This window comes from Mustelus asterias, chromosome 13, assembly GCF_964213995.1.
Source record: "Mustelus asterias chromosome 13, sMusAst1.hap1.1, whole genome shotgun sequence".
Taxonomy (NCBI): Eukaryota; Metazoa; Chordata; class Chondrichthyes; order Carcharhiniformes; family Triakidae; genus Mustelus; species Mustelus asterias.
The window spans coordinates 5,457,459-5,473,146 of record NC_135813.1 but is presented as its reverse complement, the minus strand read 5'-3'; the positions used below and the strand labels follow the sequence as shown (position 1 = coordinate 5,473,146).

At 44.5% G+C, this 15,688-nt stretch overlaps 1 protein-coding gene and 1 long non-coding RNA gene across 4 annotated transcripts in view; one reads left to right on the top strand and one right to left on the bottom strand.

The window, feature by feature from the left end:
- Nucleotides 1–15,688, bottom strand: part of slc25a25b (solute carrier family 25 member 25b) — a 64,119-nt gene that overhangs the window by 36,712 nt on the left and 11,719 nt on the right. The window lies entirely within an intron of this gene.
- Nucleotides 11,509–15,688, top strand: part of LOC144502391 (uncharacterized) — a 680,705-nt gene continuing 676,525 nt past the window's right edge. Inside the window, exon 1 of one of the 2 annotated variants that reach the window (XR_013499332.1) lies at nt 11,509–14,638. This is a non-coding gene — a long non-coding RNA (uncharacterized LOC144502391). Of the gene's footprint in view, nt 14,654–15,688 lie in introns of both variants that reach the window. The other variant, XR_013499331.1, reaches the window with a different exon arrangement.

Below are 15,688 nucleotides of genomic sequence, written 5' to 3'. Positions count from 1 at the left end.
CAATCAAATGAATAGATTCTTTGTTCACCTCACCAGAAAAAAAATTAACCCACTCTCGGTATTTGATGGGACAATCTATTATGGAAAGGGATGAGGCTAATCGCATCATGTATACAATTTGCTCCAAAAATCATAAATTGAAATTTACTCTTAAGTTAAACCTTTTCCACAGAAAAGTGTGAAGTGGCATCATTTTGCAAACTGCAGTAATGGATTAATAACAAGGACATTCTTCTATAGAACAAACTCTGAAAGTCCTCATTTTAATTCCTTTATTATTAACATGGTTGAACACATTAGTTTTGTGATTGTTTCACAAAAATGGTACTTCCTAAAGAAACTAAAATGGGATCTTGACAAAAACTTTAAAGCAACATCGGTCATGCTGTACGTACGGCACTTTACACACTACCTTTACTGGTTCTTGCACAGATTTCTCTTTCTGCCCATCTCGCTTTCCGTCAGCATCACTCCCATCCTCTGTGTCACTGGGGTTCCCCTGTCTTTCAGTTGCATTGTCCAAGCAATTGGTTTGTTCCCTCCCCACTCCTGCATCCTGACACACCACTTTCAGAAATATTTTACATAAATACTCATATAAAGCTGTTAGCATCCTGTATCTTAATAGTCCAAAGCAAGAAATTTATATGACTTCTATTGGGGAGATGCAGCAGCACTCTACACTCTGCTATATATATACTGAACCACAGGCCAAAAAGGTATGTGAAAGTAATGCAGAGGAGCCTCATTCTCCCTGCAGTGTCGCAAAGCTTGCAGACTCAATGCAGTATTTTCCTAACCACTCACAGAACAAGATACTAGCATGCTTTATCTGAGTACTACCCTACAGCCAATCACATTATAGAATCGGACGCTGAAGCACCTTTGGGGTCACCGTTGATGAAAAGCTGCTGAGCAGTTCACATTGATCCATCAGTTTCTCACGTCACACCAGAACATTATGCTTTACATACGCACAGGCTCACTGAAGATAATGTGAACCATTTGTTTTACTGGGATCCATTCAGGAAACGTAGACTGAGCTCATTGAATTATGACTCCTTTCAGCCCATAACTGTACAAAAGTGGTAATTGGGAGGAGGCACTTAGCATCACTCTCCCCTACCCTAGATTCCAGTTTAATTGTCTCTGCTTTGAGCGTGTGGATAACCAGAGAGCAATTAGATAACATTAACATAAAAACAAGTACTGTCACAAATGTCCAATTCCGGATAATTTGAGTCAACACTTTAAACTGGGATAAATCAAGGACAATTCTTTATTAAAATCAAACCCAAGATAATCAATATATTGTGTAGGCGACTACAGTGCATTCCAGTAAAAGTAGCATCAAAATGCAATTCGCTTTATATAGTACGAATGAAAAATTAGCAATACAAGACAAGTTAGGATTCCCAATCCAAGTATTTCAGGCTGAACAAGATTAAGCAATAGAAATCATGACAAAATGAAATGCCCCATCAATTAGGGGGAAATATTTCTAGCAAAAGTGTTAAGAGCCCAGTCCATCACGCAAACCAGCCTCCCCCCCCCCACTGACTGCTACACTTCCCACTGCCTCGCCAAAGCAGCCAGCATAATTAAGCGTCCCACGCACCCCAGACATTCTCTTTTCCACCTTCTTCCGTCAGGTAAAAGATACAAAAGTCTGAGGTCACGTACTAACCGACTCAAGAACAGCTTCTTCCCTGCTGCTGTCAGACTTTTGAATGGACCTACCTCGCACTAAGTTGATCTTTCTCTACATCCTAGCTATGAACAAAGAACAGTACAGCACAGGAAACAGGCCCTTTGGCCCTCCAAGCCTGTGCCGCTCCTTGGTCCAACTAGACCAATCGTTTGTATCCCTCCATTCCCAGGCTGCTCATGTGACTATCCAGGTAAGTCTTAAACGATGTCAGCGTGCCTGCCTCCACCACCCTACTTGGCAGCGCATTCCAGGCCCCCACCACCCTCTGTGTAAAAAACATCCCTCTGATATCTGAGTTATACTTCGCCCCTCTCACCTTGAGCCCGTGACCCCTCGTGATCGTCACCTCCGACCTGGGAAAAAGCTTCCCACTGTTCACCCTATCTATCCCCTTCATAATCTTGTACACCTCTATTAGATCTCCCCTCATCCTCCGTCTTTCCAGGGAGAACAACCCCAGTTTACCCAATCTCTCCTCATAGCTAAGACCCTCCATACCAGGCAACATCCTGGTAAACCTTCTCTGCACTCTCTCTCACGCCTCCACGTCCTTCTGGTAGTGCGGCGACCAGAACTGGACGCAGTACTCCAAATGTGGCCTAACCAGCGTTCTATACAGCTGCATCATCAGACTCCAGCTTTTATACTCTATACCCCGTCCTATAAAGGCAAGCATACCATATGCCTTCTTCACCACCTTCTCCACCTGTGTTGCCACCTTCAAGGATTTGTGAACTTGCACACCTAGGTCCCTGTGTTTCTATACTCCTGATGACTCTGCCATTTATTGTATAACTCCTCCCTACATTATTTCTTCCAAAATGCATCACTTCGCATTTATCCGGATTAAACTCCATCTGCCACCTCTCCGCCCAATTTTCCAGCCTATCTATATCCTGCTGTATTGCCCGACAATGCTCTTCGCTATCCGCAAGTCCAGCCATCTTCGTGTCATCCGCAAACTTGCTGATTACACCAGTTACACCTTCTTCCAAATCATTTATATATATCACAAATAGCAGAGGCCCCAGTACAGAGCCCTGCGGAACACCACTGGTCGCAGACCTCCAGCCGGAAAAAGACCCTTCGACCACTACCCTCTGTCTCCTGTGGCCAAGCCAGTTCTCCACCCATCTAGCCACTTCTCCTTGTATCCCATGAGCCTTAACCTTCATAACCAACCTGCCATGTGGGACTTTGTCAAATGCCTTACTGAAATCCATATAGACGACATCCACGGCCCTTCCTTCATCAACCGTTTTCGTCACTTCCTCAAAAAACTCCACCAAATTTGTAAGGCACGACCTCCCTCTTACAAAACCATGCTGTCTGTCACTAATGAGATTGTTCCGTTCTAAATGCACATACATCCTGTCTCTAAGAATTCTCTCCAACAACTTCCCTACCACGGACGTCAAACTCACCGGCCTATAATTTCCTGGGTTATCCCTGCTACCCTTCTTAAACAACGGGACCACATTCGCTATCCTCCAATCCTCAGGGACCTCACCCGTGTCCAAAGAAGCGACAAAGATTTCCGTCAGAGGCCCAGCAATTTCATCTCTCGTCTCCCTGAGCAGTCGAGGATAGATGCCATCAGGCCCTGGGGCTTTGTCAGTTTTAATGTTCCCTAAAAAACCTAACACTTCCTCTCTTGTAATGGAGATTTTCTCTAACGGGTCAACACCTCCCTCCGAGACACTCCCGGTTAACACGCCCCTCTCCTTCGTGAATACCGATGAAAGTATTCATTTAGGATCTCCCCTATTCCCTTGGGTTCTAAGCATAATTCCCCTCCTTTGTCCCCGAGGTCCGATTTTCTCCCTGACAACTCTTTTGTTCCTAACGTATGAATAGAATGCCTTAGGATTCTCCTTAATCCTGCCTGCCAAGAACATCTCGTGACCTCTTTTTGCCCTTCTAACTCCCCGTTTGAGTTCTTTCCTACTCTCTCTGTATTCCTCCAGAGCTCCATCTGTTTTCAGTTGCCTGGACTTAACATACGCCTCCCTTTTCATTTTAATCAGATCCTCAATTTCCCTGGTTATCCACGGCTCTCGAATCCTACCTTTCCTTTTTACAGGCACATGCCTATCCTGCAGCCTTATCAATAGTTCCTTAAAAGACTCCCACATGCCAGACGCGGACTTACCCTCGAACATCCTCTCCCAATCAACATCCACCAATTCCTGCCTAATCCGGCTATAGTCAGCCTTCCCCCAATTTAGCACCCTGCCCGTAGGACAGCACTCATCCTTGTCCATTACTATCCTAAAGTTAACAGAGTTGTGGTCACTATTTGCCACATGTTCCCCTACCGAAACTTTGACGACCTGACCGGGCTCATTTCCCAGAACTAGGTCCAGTATAGCCCCCTCTCTATTCGGGCTATCTACATACTGTTCCAAAGAACCTTCCAGTACGCATTTTACAAATTCCTCCCCGTCCGGACCCCCAGCTCTAAGCACTTTCCAGTCTGTGCCAGGGAAATTAAAGTCCCCCACTACAACAACCCTATTTTTTCTGCACCTATCCAGAATCTCCTGACATATCCTTTCCTCCACTTCCCGTGGGCTGTTGGGTGGTCTGTAGTACACCCCCAGCATAGTGACTGCACCCTTCCTGTTTCTGAGTTCCACCCACAGCGACTCAGTACATGACCCCTCTAAGTTGTCTACCCTCTGCACCGCGGTAATATGCTCCTTAACTAATATCGCTACTCCCCCACCTTTTTTAGCCCCTCCTCTGTCTCGCCTAAAACACTTATACCCCGGAATATTCAGCTGCCAGTCCTGTCCTTCTTTTAACCAAGTTTCCGTCACCGCAACCACATCCAAATTCCGCATAAGCATTAAGGCCCTAAGTTTGTCTGTTTTACCCGTTACGCTCCTCGCATTGAAGCAGATGCACTCCAGACCTCCAGGCCCACTCAGGTCATCCTCCTCCAGAGTGCTCCTCTTCTTAGCTAGCCTTGCCCTGGCCCCCAGCTCAACCCCAGCCTCAGTATTTACTGACCTACTGTTTTGTTCCCCACCCCCCTGCCACACTAGTTTAAATCCTGCCGAAACACTCTAGCAAAACTCCCAGCCAGGATATTTGCTCCCTTCCAGTTAAGGTGTAACCCATCCTTTCTGTACAGTTGCCATCCTGACATGAAGATTTCCCAGTTATCTATGAATTTAAAACCCTCCCTCTTGTTATGACTGTAACATTGCATTCTGTGCTCTCTCCTTTCCTTCCCTATGCTTTGTCTGTATAGCACTCAAGAAACAATACTTTTCACTGTATACTAATACATGTGACAATAATAAATCAAATCAAAAGAGATTAATTATGGTTGAGGTATTAAATCACTGCGATGAGGGCATCACTGACAAAAGCCAGTCTTTACTGCACATCTCTGACATCCTTGAGGTGCTAGTGGTGAGCTACCTTTTTGAACACTTGCAATCCATATTGGAAGGTTCTCCCATAATGCTGTTAGATAGGGAATTCCAGGATTTTGACTGAATGTTTATGGTGGAACGTGGTATGCATTTAAATCGAAGTAACACCTGACTAGAGGTGGTGTTGTTGCCGTGTACCTGCTACCGTTGTCATCATTATTTTAAAAATTATTGGATTAATTTAAATAAATTAGTATCTATCCAAAACTGATATCTGAGAATAACAGCTGTGGGAAAACAACACGTTAACAGCACCCAACGTCCAGGGAGAAGCTGTAATTTCTAACCTTCACTAAGAATCATCCTTTTCAATCACGAGGAAATGGAAGATTATATTTGGAATCCAGCACTTCACACTTTAACAATCTGTATCACTGCAAAGTAACCACAACTATGTATGGAACAGGATCACCTCCCAAACTGTTCTGATTATTAAAGGAAAAAAATCTTGCCATAAATGTTAAATTGATTTGTTCAAGATTTTAAAGGCATCAAACTATTTTTCATTTATCCAGTTAGAATCATACAATCCCTACAGTGCAGAAGGGGGCCATTTGGCCCTTCAAGTCTGCATCGCCTACAATCCCACCCAGGCCCTATCCCCATAACCCCATGCATTTATCCTAGCTAGCCACCCTGACACCAAGGGGCAATTCAGCATGGTCAATCCACCTAACTCGTATATCTTTGGACAGTGGGAAGAAATCGGAGCACCCAGAGGAAACCCACGCAGAAACGGAAGAGAATGTACAAATTCAACACAGACGGTGACCCAAGCCAAAAATTGAACCCGGTCCCTGGTGCTGAGAGGCAGCAGTGCTAACCAGTGTGCCACCGTGCATAACAAGACTTGCCTTGATATTCTTTCAATAAGTAGGAGTGTATTGGAGGGTAGTCAGAATTGGCATAGTGGTCGAGGATGGAAGCTGCTAGACCTGGTGTAAGAGGGTAGCCTCACCATACAGCAGGAACAAATGACATGCTCAAATTGTGCGAGCCAAAATTTGTGACAAGGGAGGAAAATTTAAATGAGGAGCAATCTTACCGATCTATAAACAGTACCGTTCACCTGATCTTGCAACAGTTGTGATTTGGAGACAATACAGAGGACAGGCTTTGATTACAAATGAACTGAGGGCACAACCTCAGGCTAAAGGGACGATCCTTTGAACCAGAGATGAGGAGGAATTTCTTCAGCCAGAGAGAGTGGTGAATCTGGAATTCTTTGCCACAGAAGGTTGTGGAGGTCAGGTCATTGAGTGTCTTTAAGACAGAGATAGGTTGGTTCTTGATTAATAAGGGGATCAGGAGTTATGGGGAAAAGGCAGGAGAATGGGGATGAGAAAAATATCAGCCATGATTGAATGGCGGAGCAGACTCGATGGGCCTAATTCTGCTCCTATATCTTATGGAGCTTTATTGATGGAGTGTGACCTTTTCCACGGCTGCTTCCTCTCCGTGTCCTGCACTATGGTGTATTACATCATTTCCAGTGCATACATTAATACAGCACAGCTCTGCATGAGCCAGTAAGAACAAGCACAATTATATAACATTTCCTCCCCCATTAAATTGATTATCCCCCAAACAAGTTTAACGTGAACAACAGTCACTAACAGTCAGTGATGGTCTGGAGGTCGTTGCTCTCGGAACGGTTGACGACAAACCTCTGGCACATTGATGGGAACCTCTGGCGTCTTCATACTGACATCACTGGTGGCTGGTTTAACGAGCATTGACGTTGGAACTACAGGTTGACTCTGTGTCTGAACAAAATGTGAGGTGTTGCTTTCCTCAAATGGTGTAGGTGTTGTAGGAGGGTTCAAGTCAGGACATTGTAAGTGTGATCCAGAATTTTCAACAGGCTCCAGATTTGGCAGGATCTGTTCTTCCAGCCAATAACTGGTCTGCACGTCTCCTTCCAATGTCATCTCTGGTCTGTACAGTGTAAGAGATAGGTCCAGTCTGCGCAGGGACAGTGGCTGGAACCCATTTCTCCTGGTGGAGTAGTTCCGAGCCAAAACTCCTTGGGGGCGATCTTACCATTGCAACTCACCAGCCGATAGGCGGGGCGAGCCAGTAAGATCACAAGAGCCGAGAAATCAGGTTCGTGCCCGATTTCTCGCCTCTCGCAAACTTTCCAGCGCCAGATATCCAGTGCAAGGCTGAATATATTATTTAAATTTCTGATACTTATTTAAATGGAATAAGTGAGCCGGGACGGAATTATCCAGGCTCACCTGCCTGTGCGGCCTCGCCGGGGAAAGTTCTCTCCAAGAGAAACACAGCTGGTCCCCCAATGAGCAGATGTGATGGCCTCACCGGTAGAACCGAAGGCCAAAGAGGCCCCTCCACAGGAGGTTGGGGGCAAAGAAAGGGTGCCCCTTGGACGCTGCCAGCCTGGCACCCTGGCAGTGCCCACCAGGCACCAGTGCACACTGCACTGCAATCGGTGGGGAGAGGGAGGCAACCGTTCTGGGCGGGGAAGGTGATAGCATGGGAGTGCTGGGCCACAAAGGCCGGCTAAAGCAGCAGAGGCAGTGACAACTCTCTGCTGCTCTTAAAGCACAGAGACCTGCACATGCACAATGGTGCCATCTGCTGCTATCAGCCAGCTTTCGGGTGATTTAGGCCCTGCCCACTCCCCCTACAGGCAGAAATCTGATCAAGGGTTTTTTTAAATTGCAGAGTACATAAGATTTGACTGGTGGCCTCGCCAAAAGAACAGATCTGAAACTCTCTCATTTTCATGCTCGTTCTAATCCTGCCCCTTGTCTTTTTTGTTTTACCTTTCCTTCCTGCTGTTCCACTTGTGCTTACTGTTGCCGTCACACAATCTCAGTTTTTAGAGGTTTCAAGAGACCGAATGTGGAATGCTGCTGCTTTATCATGAGTAAGGCAGGAGAGGTCTTGGTAACAGAATGCGTGGTATTCCAGTGGACAATTAGGGATTTGTCACAGCGTTTGATAAGTGAACCTTGTTCCTTGGTTGCTTTTAAAGTGTGTTTCAGGATTTGGACAAAGCACGGTGGCACAGTGATTAGCACTGCTGCCTCATAGCACCAGAGCCCAGGTTCAATTCCAGCCTTGGGGTCACTATCCATGTGGAGTTTTCACTTCCTCCCCGTGTCTGCATGGGTTTCCTCAGAGTGCTCCGTTTTCCTCCCACAGTCCAAAGATGTGCGGGTTAGGTTGATTAGCCATGCTAAATTGGCCCTTGGTGTCAGGGGGATTAGCAGGGTAAATGTGTGGGGCTATGGGGGTAGGGCCTGGGTGGGATTGTGGTTGGTGCAGACTTGATGGGCCGAATGGCCTCCTTCTGCACTGTAGGGACTCTGATTCTGCTAGTCCATTACTAGCAGGGTGATGCGATGCAGAAGTAACGTGTTAAATCCCATTCTCTTGTAGGAAGTTCTGAAATTTCTGCAAGACAAACTGAAGTCCATTGTCACTGACCAGCTGTTCAGGAAATCCAAAGCGAGTAAATACTTTTCCTAGCTTCTCAGTAGTCTTCTCAGATGAGGTAGATGTTATCAGTGACCTCTGGCCATTTGGTGTCAGCATCAATCATTACTAAGAACACATGCCCTTCAAAAAGTCCTGCAAAATCCATATGCGCACGTTGCCAAGCCTCTTCAGGTCATTCCCATGGATACAATCGTGTTAAGGACGGCAAGTTTCTTACCTTTGCACAAAAAGAACATGTTCTAGCTTTCTCCTCAATCCAGTCCAAGCCACTAGAAAAAACATCTTGCTATTTCCTTCTTCCATAAAACTCTGCAATTGCCCTTGCGTAGCTTTCTCCAACATCTGTTTCCTTAATGGTGACGGAATAATCACTCTGAGCTCCCACAGAAGACATCCTGACTGTACTGACAGCTCCAACCTCCTGCAGTAGTAGAGTTTCAGGTAAGATGTTAGTTCCAAAGTCTTTCCTTGTAAAACCATATCCATCACCTCAGAGCACAGGATTGCTCCGAGTGCGTTTTCTCACTTGCCTCAATGTGACAGGCGTGCTGTCTACTTGTTCAAAGTACAAGATATTCCCCTTCGAGCAGTCTGACAAGCTGCCTGGTAGTGAGAATCTTGAAAGTCCATCCGCGTTACAATGTAGACGCAATGCAATATTCCCAATGAGGGATGGCATGGTGGTTAGTACTGCTGCCTCACAGCGCCAGGGACCTGGGTTCAATTCTCAGCTTGGGTCACTGTCTGTGCAGAGTCCACACATTCTCCTCGTGTCCGCGTGGGTTTCCTCCCATAGTCCAAAAGATGTGCTGGTTAGGTACATTGGCCATGCTAAATTCTCCCTCAGTGTACCCGAACAGGTGCCGGAGTGTGGCGACTAGGGGATTTTCACAGTAACTTCATTACAGTGTTAATGTAAGTCTACTTGTGACACTAATAAATAAACTTTAGACTTGACTGTCGGTACTTAATGGTATAAGTATGTGCAGATAAATCAATGCCCAACTTTACTTTCTATTTGCTGCATCTGATGGAATTCGCATTTGTGGTCCAATGTGGTAGTAATTGGAAAATGATCTGTCAACTCTTTCCCATACAGGGACTGACGGGATTTCAAGAATGCGACTTGAGGGAAGAAAAGTTCACACTTGTCCTCTCAGACCATAGTCCTCCAATCACTGGAGTGGCATCCAAGTTTTGAAGGTAATGCAGATAGCACTGGACTCTGCTCAATTCACTCAGGATCTGATCCATTGCCCTTCGAAACAATGCAGGAGCAGGTGTGATGGCAAAATGGCAATCTTCAGTTACAGGACAAGCCTGTGTGTGTCAAGTTTGTTAGAGGTTCCTACGACTTCTTGCCCACATTCATCTGCAAGTAGACCTGGCTCAGATTCATTCTGCTAAAATTTTGGCCTCCTGCCAATCTTGCAAACTGGTCTTCAATGCAAGGTAACGGGTACTGTTCAGCAAACAACACTGGATTGACTGTGACCTTGCAGTTGCCACAAATCCTTACAGATCTATCTTTCCTAATGACTGGAACAATAGGCGTGGCCCGTTCACTGATGTTAGCAGGTTCCAAAACTTCAGTCTTCACCAGTCGCTCCAAGTCAGCCTCCATCTTCAGCCAAGTGGCATTTGGTGAGACCTTGCCTTCAAGCATTTCATTTGGCTTCCGTCTTATATTTCCAGTTGAATTGTAATGTCCTTCATGCTCCCTAATTCTCCATCGAAAACAGAATGTTTCTTCAAAATTTTCATGAGGCTAGATTCTCCATTGGTCATCATGCTGACTTCAGCCCAGTTCAGACGAAGCTTCTCCAGCCATGTACAACCCATCAACATTGGATAGGTTCCCTTCACTACGTGTAGTGACAAATCTGCCGTTTGCCCATTGAGCTGCACAGCCGCTTCAATGCAAGCCTTCAGAGGAACTATTTCACCGGTGTATGTCTTATCCTTAAGGAAACGTGTTGGAGTTTCTCATTGGAGTCTCTGGCACCAGCGACACTGCTGCCAGTGTCAACTTCTTACTGGCTACCCATCCAGTGGAGTAACCCAGTATCTGTGTGTAGTACCAGCAACGTAGTGATAGCTCCTCTGACTGTGGGTCTCTTCACTCTTTCTGACCCTGTTGTACGGCATGGACATTTCTTCTTTTATTTTGTTTAAATGCCATCTTGGTTTGTTCTTGCTTCTTATTTTCACTTCTCGCCTGTTTCTTCTTCCTGCAGTACACATTCAGCAGCAGAATGCCCTGGTTTTGCACACCGACAACATGGGGTGTCAGTTCAGCGGACATTTCTCCAAACTCAATATTCTACACGTCTTTTAAGCGCTGCCATGAATTGTATAATTGACTCCCCACCCTCTGTTTCTTTCACGGAATCTAAAGGGATCTGCAATCACCAAGTATTTCGGTGAAACATTTGCTTGACAAAATATCCATATTTTGTTTTACAACCTGGTTTATCAGGTTGAACTAGACTGCGGAGGAGGTTAAAAAAGTTTTCCTCCCCACCACGCTCAGGAAAGTGGGTACATAATATCTTCAGTTATTCTGTTTGCCTCTGTAAAATAGTGAAAATGCTGGTATAAGAGCTCCATCACTCCACATTTTCATTAAAAGCTCCAATGATGCTGAACTCCTGCCATTTTTCACAGGCAGGTTTCCCATATGCCCGCTTTGCAACCGCACTTCCAGCAGCTCCCTCGATTTCCTTACACACAAGGTATCTAATCGAGCTTCAGCCCCTTATTTATCACTGCATCTCTATAATCTGCTTGTAGGTATTGTTTACTCACATCCACCAAGCCCGTTTGCCTCCGTAGCACGTGAAAAATTTCTTTATTTATTATTCCGATTTTTCCTCAGTTAATTTCTTCTTTCCGAGTGGCTAGCAAATGCATGTCTGTAGTCCTCGTTGCCAGTTTTTGTTGTGCATTAGAGATGTGATACACAGGACAGACTTTGGGTAAAAGCCAACAGAGCTTTATTGATGATGTGCGATCTCTTCCATGGCTACTGCTTCTCTCTCTGTTTCCCACGCTAGCTCTATTACATCATTTCTGGTGCATAGCTCTGCTTGAGCCATAGGAATAAATTCAAAACCATAACAGCAACACTAGCATTTGCAAGGTTAGACATGCTTTTACAAAGCATGCTTACTATTCTATTCTTCAGTGTACATACAGCAGTTAGCATTAAAAGCTCCTATGGCTGACTTAGAGTCATAGAGGTTTACAGCATGGAAACAGGCCCTTCGGCCCAACTTGTCCATGCCGCCCTTTCTTTTTGAAACCCCTAAGCTAATCCCAATTGCCCGCATTTGGCCCTTATCCCTCTATACCCATCGTACCCATGTAACTATTTAAATGCTTTTTAAAAGACAAAGTTGTACCCGCCTCTACTACTACCTCTGGCAGCTTGTTCCCGACACTCACCACCCTCTCGTGTGAAAAAAATTGCCTCTCTGGACACTTTTGTATCTCTCCCCTCTCACCTTAAACCTATGCCCTCTCGTTCTAGACTCCCCTGCCTTTGGGAAAAGATATTGACTATCTAGCTGATCTGTGCCCCTCATTATTTTATAGACTTCTATAAGATCACCCCTCAGCCTCCTGCGCTCCAGAGAAAAAAGTCCCAGTCTATCCAGCCTCTCCTTATAACTCAATCAATCAAGTCCCGGTAGCATCCTAGTAAATCTTTTCTGCACTCTTTCTAGTTTAATAGTATCCTTTCTATAATAGGGTGACCAGAATTGCACACAGTATTCCAAGTGTGGCCTTAGAATAAAATCCTTACAGTGCAGAAGGCGGCCATTTGGCCCATCGAGTGCGCACTGACTCTCTGACAGAGCATCTTACCCAGGCCCTATCCTCGTAACCCCACATATTTACCCCGCTAATTCCCCTAATCTACACATTCTGCAACAGCAAGAGACAATTTACCATGACCAATCCACCTAACCTACACATCTTTGGACAATGGGAGGAACCCAGAGCACCTAGAGGAAGATGCATTTTTTTTTTATTTGTTCAGGGGTTGTGGGCATCGCTGGTTGGGCCAACATTTACTGCCCATCCCTAATTTCCCTTGAACTAAGTGGTTTGCTAGGTCATTTAGAGTCAATCACATTGCTGTGGGTCTGGAGGCAAGACTGGGTAAGGAGGCAGATTTCCTTCCCTCAAGGACATTAGTGAACCAGATGTTTTTTTTTACAGCAATTGCTTCATGGTCCTCATTAGACTTTTAATTTCAGATTATTATTGAATTCAGATTTCACCATCGGCCATGGTGGGATTCGAACCCGGGTCCCTGGAGCTTTACACTGGGTCTCTGGATTACTAGTCCAGTGACAAGACCACTGTGCCACCACCTCTCCCCTGCATCATTCTCCTTCAGCTTTTTTTTACAATTTAAAATAGGTTTAAATAGCAAAGAGTCTTGGAACTGGGACAAATAGCGCAAATCAACACTGCCGATTCAAGTCAAGCTGACACAAACAGCCATATTAATTAATAAACAGCAGCAGAAATAACACCTTCAACAAAACAGCTGACCACACAAAAGTACAGCAGTTAATAAGAAGCACGTGAGACAGTAGATCGCAAGTGTCAAGTCACAAGTTACTTCAAAACTAATCACATTCAGGTTTACAACTTGTCAAGTTCAGTGAAGAAATCAAGTCACTGTGCATAAAGAGCTATTTAGGAAGACGTCTGCCTTAGGATAACTGTTAAGATTCATGCAAAATTATTGCCTCTGTTCATCAACCAGTAAACTAACAACCTGACTGAAGCAACAATAAACCCAACCAATGTGTCCTGCCATACAGCTATTTTTTCTTTAACACTCATTTTGTGAGCAGTTTTGTTTTTCTTTAAACTTTTGAATTATATGAATCTAAACCTATATTTTGTAAAATCCACTATGACCACAAATGTTGTTCATGTATAATTCAGATCTCTCCAAGGAGTAAATTTCATCCTGTGACTACTTGAACAACTCGATCCAATAATACCATGTTAGGAAGGACAAAACCTCAGTTGCATTTGGAGAGGATATTAGGGTGAAGTACAGTAGTTAGCACTGTTGCCTCACAGCGCCAAGGACCCGGGATCAATTCCAGGATCATTGTCTGTGTGGAGTTTGTACATTCTCCCCGTGTCTGTGTGGGTTTTCTCCAGGTGCTCCAGTTTCCTCCCACTGTCCAAAAATGCGCCGGTTAGGTTGACTGGCCATGCTAAATTCCCCCTTAGTGTCAGGCTAAACATGTAGGGCTACAAGAATAGGGGCTGGGTGGGATTGTGGTCGGTGTAGACTCGATGGGCCGAATGGCCTCCTTCTGCACTGTAGGGATTCTATGATTCGAAGCAGCAATAGTGTGATAAACTGAGCATCACGCAATGCTACATACAACTTTTCATAGCATACAATGAAATTAACCAAGTGACTTTGTGGATTGCAAGTCAAACCATAGGAATTCTGCTTATTGTGCTTTCTACCATCCTTGCAAAGAGCAGGACTCCTCTTCACACCATGCAGATTGAGAAAGATGACTGTATTTAGATAAGCCATGAACAGCACAAAGCTCCAGTCTTGTTCCAAGTACTCCATATAAAGTACAAACGTGTGTTAGTCACGACCGAAGTAGACAGCTACAAGTAAACTTATCCAATTGTTCAGGGCAACAATTGAGCAAAGTTGAAGCATTTCATAACCATTATTTGAATCCTAGAATGAAATTACATACTTGAAATTATATCCAACAGTCACATTCCAAGGTGGTTGCGTTTCATTTTAGGAACTTCCCTGCCAAACCAAAGTGCCACAACTAAAAAAAACCCAATCACGAGAAAAATCATGAGACCTGCTGTCAAAACAAAAGCTGGGATGAAATCATGACACCTTCCACTAAAACATTTGGAGGCATGGGCTATCTTATAACCCACAGAGGACAGAAAAGGTTACAGTCGCCTCAGTGCTACAAAAGAAAACTTAATAAAGGTTACACATTGCAAGGTTTCAAGTTTACAATAATTTTAAGTCATTTTACTGTAAATGATACCACCTATCCCATGGTATTTAAGCTCTGTTTTTGGTTCTGATGGATAGTCATTTCTCATTTAATTATGGAGTCCCTATCAACCAACTGAAATGTGTCAGTGTGGGGGCTTTAAGCGAGAAAATGAAACATTTTGATGCACTTTAAAACTGCTGTACAATTTTATGTTAGAGTATAAAGTAAAGTTTATTTATTAGTGACACAAGTAAGGCTTACATTAACACTGCAATGAAGTTACTGTGAAATTCCCACTAGTCGCCACAGTCCAGCGCCTGTTCGGGTCAATGCACCTAACCAGCACGTCTTTCAGACTGTAGGAGGAAACCGGAGCACCCGGAGGAAACCCACACAGACACAGGGAGAATGTGCAGACTCCACACAGACAGTGACCCAAGCCGGGAATCGAACCCGGGTCCTTGGCACTGTGAAGTAGCAGTGCTAACCACTGTACCACCTTGCCACCCCAATGTAAAGTGGTACTGACATCAACTCAGGGCAAAGAAAAGGCAAGAATGACAAGTACTAGCTGAAATAAATTCACTACTACAAGCCCATTTCTGTCCAGGCAAACTGATTGACATTTAATCCAGAACAAGGGGGCAATGTCTTAAAATTAAAGCTAGCTATTCGGAGTGAAATTAAACACCTTTTTTCACACAAAGGGCAATGGAAACTGGAACAAAAACACCAATTGTAAGAGAAATATCATGAGACCTGCTGTCAAAACAAAATTAAACACCTTTCCCACACAAAGAGTAGCATAAATCTGGAACAAAAACAGAAAATGCTGGAAAATCTCAGCAGGTTTGACAGCATCTGTGGAAAGAGATGTTTCGAGTCTGGATGGCCCTTTGTCAGAGCCCATGGAAATCTCTTCCTGGGTCAACTGAAAATTTGTTTAAGTAAGAATACAAAAGCAAAAAAGATTCATGAGGATGGTTCCAGGAATGAGGAACTTTGGTTATGAAGACAGTCCCAACTTCTCCAGTCTG